Raw genomic sequence first — 6,563 nt, 5'->3', positions numbered from 1 at the left:
GCTGATCCTAATCAGGAATTCAAGTTAATGTGGATTAAAGGTTTGCCATTCAAGATATCCTTCTTCTTGTGGAGATTGTGGAGGCAGAAAATAGCCACCGATGACATGTGGAAGAGGCAATGGCAAATGGTGTTGTCTAGGTGTTGGTGTTGTCAGCAGCCCCAAGAGGAATCCATTGAGCATATATTTGTCACAAGTCCTACTGCCTCTAAGGTATGGAACTTGTTCACGGGGGCTGCTGGAATTTCTGTGCAATTGATTCAATTGAAGCAGATTATAAGGCATTGGTGGTATGCTCAGTGTTGTCCAAAATTAAAGCCACTATTTCAAGAAGTACCAACTATCATCACTTGGGAGCTTTGGAAGAGAAGAAATGCAGGTAAACATGGTGGTTCAGTGTCCACAAATAGGGTGATCCATGAGATAAATAGGACATTGCATCAACTGGCAAGAGTGAGGTATGCTTGGATCCCTAATATTCCATTGTTATGGCCAGATATGATTCAATACTTTGAAGGATATAAACCTATATTGATCACTACAAGAGTAACATGGCAGATTCCTCTTCATGGTTGGTACAAATGTAATACTGAAGGAGCTTCAAAGAGCAATTCTGGACCTAGCTCCCTAGGCTTTTGTCTGAGGGATGATGAAGGTGATGTGGTGTATGCTAGGGCAGTAGACCTGGGAGTAACAACTAATGTGGTGGCTGAAGCTAAGGCTATTCTTCAAGGGTTGGAATATTGTGTGGAGCATTATCTTTACCCTCTCATACTGGAGACTGATTTTTTGGTGATGAAGAAGGCGATAGAAGGGGCATGGGATCCTCCTTGGGTAATTGCACTGGATGTGAATAAAATTATAGAGATAAAGGACAACTTCAATGTGATCTTTCAACATGTGTTCAGAGAAGGCAACTCAATGGCGGATTTTATAGCTAACATTGTGTTTTCTTTTGCAGGTACATCTGAGTTTCATTCATTCTCTGAACTGCCTAGTGCAGGGAGGAGGTTGATCAATCTAGACAAATCTCAATCACCTAACCTTAGGGTTAGGATAGCAAAGAGAAGAACCCCAAACTGATGGCTTCACAGGATTGGACTCTACACAAACTGATATGTCCAAATGCTAAGGAAAATGCTGAACCCATCATATGGTATTTTTGGAGATTGTTGAATCATTTCTCAGTGGTATTAGCATGCTTTAATGCTCAATCTGAGGATGATTTAGCAATGTTTAGAATGATGTCTATATTAAAGGTTCTAGTAGGGAAGGATCTGAGCTTACAAGATCACAAAAAGGCATAATTTCAAAGGCTGGCCTTTGCCTTGCAAAGCCTGCTTAATTCCTGGCTTTTGCCTTGCAAATCCATCCTAAAGCCAGATCACACATGGCTTTTGCCTTGTAAAGCCTGGCTAAAGCCATCTCATGCCTGGCTTTTGCCTTGTAAAGCCTGCCTAAAGCCAGCTCTAGCCTGGGTTTTGCCCTGCTTTGCCTTGCAAAGCCATCTCATGCCTAGCTTTTGCCTTGTAAAGCCTGGCTAAAGCCAGCTCATGCCTGGCTTTTGCCTTGTAAAGCCTGCCTAAAGCCAGCTCTAGCCTGGCTTTTGCCCTGCAAAGCCTGCCTAAAGCCAGCTCAAGCCTGGCTTTTGCCTTGCAAAGCCTGCCTAAAGCCAGCTCATGCCTGGCCTTTGCCTTGCAAAGCCTGCCTAAAGCCAGCTCAAGCCTGGCTTTTGCCTTGCAAAGCCTACCTAAAGCCAGGCTCCTCTTCTACACATTATTTTTGATGAGTGAGCACATGATTAATACTTGAACAAAATCAGTCCACTGCATATGGAAATCATATAGTAGCTACACTTGGAAGACTATGTTGGCTTCAACTCTGTGGTGGAGATGTTTGGAATTCATTTTAGCCTATGGACAATATACCCTGGCACCTGGTGAGAGCTTGATAGGTGTTGCTTGGTATTTTCCAATGATAATTGGATTCACACACACTAATAGGAGAAGGAAGCATTCAACTTATCATATTGTAATAGCTAGTTCATTAGATTTTAGCTTTTTCTATCTTTTTAATAGCTAGTAGCTTCATGAAACTTCTATTTTGATTTGGACATCTTGTAAGCTTTGGACCCATTTTGGAATTTTATTTATATATTAGCCACTAGGCAAGTGCTGCCGAGTGGTATAGTTGCTTTAAAAAAACACAAAAAAAATTAAAGATACTACTAAATGTAACAAACTACTAAAGATAAACAAATTAGAATCATCCAATTATTACATCCCAATATCATCAAATGTGTCAAATCATAAAATATAGAATTATCCACCCCCAAATAAAAAGAAGCATTACCCCTAATGCTTAGTAAAATAAGATCAAAGAGCAGAGAAGGCGAAGAAACTCTCTAAGTGTCCTCTATCATCACAGTGTCACCAGCAACATTAGTCCTGCTCGACTCAACTAACTGAATCATGTCATCATCCTGTGCGGGAGTTGCCTAGGAGCTGAAGATGTCACACACTGCCTCAAAATTTCTAGATGCAAGGAAATGCTCCTCAATCTAAGGCGGATCTAGGTGAGGCTGGGTGGGGTCTAGTAGTATATCAAACGACAAGTCATTGGCCTCAGCTATCCTAGTCACCTCAGCTCGAAGTGCATCAACCGGCTTCATGCTGGCATGTGTCTATCTCATATTCTTTACTTGCCTGGTCAACCGCTCAATCACTGCACCATGTTGTACCCGTTTATCCATGATCACTTCCTGGTTGTCCAAGACCTTGGTGAGCTTCTTGTCTATATCAGAAGAGTCCTGCTGCGTATGTGAATATATATGCCTTGTAACTGTACTAGAAATCTCGGACAACTTTGAAGTAGTTGTCTACATCCAGCTGTTAAGGCTCACTAATATCTGAGATATCCGCAAGACAGACAATGGGCATGTAGGCAAAGGCACCGGCCTCGGGGCTGGTGAAGGCAAAAGAGCAGGGGCGGAGGATGATGGCTCAGGAATGGAAACTCTGGCACTGGTGGAAGGCTCAACTGAAGTGGAAGGGATCTCAAAGGGACTAGGGGCTACGACTACCGGCTTATTAGATTGTCCAACAGAAGTAGAAGGCTGAATGCTCTTCTTTGGGTTCCTCAGATCTTGTAACTTATACCACTCAAAAGGACCAGTTGGCTTGACCTTCGTATCAAATGGCCTAGGGGCGTCAGTCAGGTACTCAATGATGGTGCTGGGGTAGGGGTAGGAATGTTACCTTGCTGAGCCACAAGGGAGATATTTGTCAACATCATAGTACCCACATTGATTGGGTATCCTACCAATATTGCTCTTGCCAATGACAAATTGTTCTCATTTAGGCATTGGTTAAGTCTGTTGCACACAAAGGTCTGCCACCCTTTTGCCTCAAAACTCAAAGTGTTGCAGAGGATCGTCACTCCAGCACCTATCCAAGGTGGAGTAGGCCCAGGTACAAGAATCCTTGCCAGCCATGGTCTGGCTTCCTCTTTATCTGCCAACTTAGCCAAATACTCCTTTGGCACCACATCCTCAAATTCGAGGTAAACATTCAAAGTGTGCTGATTAAACTTGACTTTAAGGTCACACACTTTGGTGATCTTTGTCTCTTTGAGAATATGCGTCGTGTTGGCATAGAATTTTCGGACAAGATGTTCCTTCACATCCACCAGCTTATCGGTAAACTGCATCCACCCTTTTCTCTTTGTAAACTGCTGCAAGATAGCGGGGTTGTATTTGTCTAAGTCCTTAAAGAGGAATTGCCATTCATGGGCCAGCGATATTTCTTTCCACCACATACAGAAGTCTGTGTAAGCTTGCAGGCTCAAACTGACTTTGGACTTGATCCCCCTGTTCCGATATTTCTTTCCACCACCTTCTTCTTAGTTCTTGCAATGTCTGACTTTGCACTTGATCCCCATGTTCCGTCATCTCGGACATCATCAGAATTAGAGCCCGGAGTAGCTGCATTGGACTCATGACTGGTACTAGCTGAGCCCTGGTGTCACGACCCAAAATCCCAACCCATCGTGATGGCGCCTAACGCACTCGCTAGGCAAGACAGACATAAAAATAAAGATCCAAAATAACTGATTGTATAGGAATAACATAAGTCTGAAATCTCAATATAGAAAAATATTGCTAATACATGATAAATTCCCTAGAAATTGGATATTACAGAGTCATGAGCCCTAATACAGAAATACAAGTCTGAAATGACCAAATACAATACTATTTGAAATAAAGACAACAACACATAAGAAACGAGACGCCAAGAATGCGGGAGAGAACGCAACTCTACCTCGTTTCTCGATACTTAGCTCAACCAGCAACTCTGTTACTGATAACTGGTCCCAACACTTGAATCTATACAATTAAGTGCGGAGTTTAGCATTAGTACAACCGATCCAATGTACTCAGCATGTATCGTAACTAACCACATCGAGGTAAAAGAAGCGAGAATTATAAATGATACTTGCTATAACCTGTACAGTTTTATCAATTTAACAAGTACAGAACAATAATGTAATCAAGCCATAAAACACATAAATCACCCTCTGTGTGTGTGTGTAATTACTCAAGTTCTCTGTTTAATCAATGATACAACATATAAAGATTATATGCAAATAAATCAGGTAATTAGCCATGGAAATTTCAAGTAGAGATGAAATGCAAAATCTAAAACAAACACTGGATAGATTTTCCTCAATGATTTCATATCCGTACCAAACTACTGATCAGTTTTCTCAAATCCGTATGTACACCATCAAGAGAGAAATATGAGAGGGTGACCCAAGGGGGTGGATCCATATCAAGCACGACCAATTCAACGTGCTATCAGCCGGGTGTGATCACATGCTTAATATCATAATCTGTCTGGTGTAGTCACATGCATAAAAGTACAATCCGCCTAGCATGGTCACAGGCACAATAACACAATCCGCCCGGCGTGGTCATAGGCATAACAACACAATCCGCCCGGTGTGTCCACAAGCATAACAACATAATCTTCCCAGTGTGGTCACAATCATAACAACACAATCCGCCCAGCATGGTCACAAGCATAAAAACAAAATCCTCCTGGCGTGATCACAGGCATCCAATCCAAATAATATCACACATAATCAAATATAGAAGAATACATATACATGGTGAATGAATAACAGATCTCATGCTCCTGGACTGGTATAAATGACATGCTAAAGAGTAGGCATGTTCAAGTGTAATATCATAACTCAAATCAGCAATTTCATCATAGAAATAGCAATTACCAAGTTTATTCAAGAATTTAGCCTTTATGTAACCTCAAACATGGATCAAATACTTCACAACATGGTTACTATTATGTGAATCATCACATCTTAAAGCTTAACAGTCAATATAAGGCATGTTTTAGCCTAAGCACTACCCCGAGCATAGACAAATACCCAGGTGCTCGTACATGGGTTAAAACCCCACACGTGTAAACCCATATCACGTAGCTAACCCATAGCACATAACTATCACAAATAACTCAGGCAACTAGTGCATCAACCAAGTTTAGGTAAGATACTTACCTCAAGAAATCCAAATCACTCCTTCAACAAGCTCTTCCCGTATGTATCAATCTCTGGACGGCTTGAATCTAGCCAAAATAACTTAATACCATCAATAATAGCCATAGTAAGAAATTCTAAATGATAAAGCTAAAGTCTTGAATCAAATATGCAAAGTCAACCTCAAGCCCATAGCTCGGAACCCGACAAAATTCATAAATTCTGAAAACACATTCAATTACGAGTCCTACCATACTATTTTCATCCAATTCTATCTACAAATCGACCCTCAAATTGCTCTCCAATACTATGGTCTAAAATTCCCAAATTTCGCTTCAAATTTACATATACTAGGTGTAATAATCAATGGATAATAAATATTTAAAATCAAAAGTGATTAATCTTCACTTAGCTTTTCAATTGTATCAAAAGCCCTCTAAAACATTGCCCTTAGCCGAGTCTCAAAACTCTCCAAATGAGAAAAACCACGAAACACTTCGAATATTAGATCTGCTAGTGAATCTGCACCTGCACACACCTAGCTGCATCTGCGGTCCCGCTTCTGCAGAATAGTGGCAGTATCTTCGGCTCCCTCCAACATCCGCCCTTCCAATTTTGCGGATTAAAACTTGTATCTGCGAGAGGGCATCTGCACACATACGTCCACTTCTGCGGACTACCCTGCCCAGCTCGACTTCCGCACCTGCGCATACCGGGCCGTACCTGTGGCTCCGCATCTGCGGAATTCCCCTGGATCTCCCCTCTTTGCTTTTGTGACCCTTCATTCACACCTGCGGCTTCGCATCCGTGACCAAGCCCACCGTAGATGCGGTCACACCAGAAACCATAAGCTTCAGCAATACACTAAGTCTAAATATGAACCCAAATTCAATCTGAATCACACCCGAGGCCCCCGGGACCCCATCCAAACATACTAACAAATCCCAAAACACAATACGAACTTACTCAAAGCCTCAAATCACATCAAACAACATCAAAACCATGAATCG

This window comes from Nicotiana tabacum, chromosome 2 (assembly GCF_000715075.1).
Source record: "Nicotiana tabacum cultivar K326 chromosome 2, ASM71507v2, whole genome shotgun sequence".
In the NCBI taxonomy this organism is placed as follows: domain Eukaryota; kingdom Viridiplantae; phylum Streptophyta; class Magnoliopsida; order Solanales; family Solanaceae; genus Nicotiana; species Nicotiana tabacum.
This window is presented reverse-complemented; position numbering follows the sequence as displayed.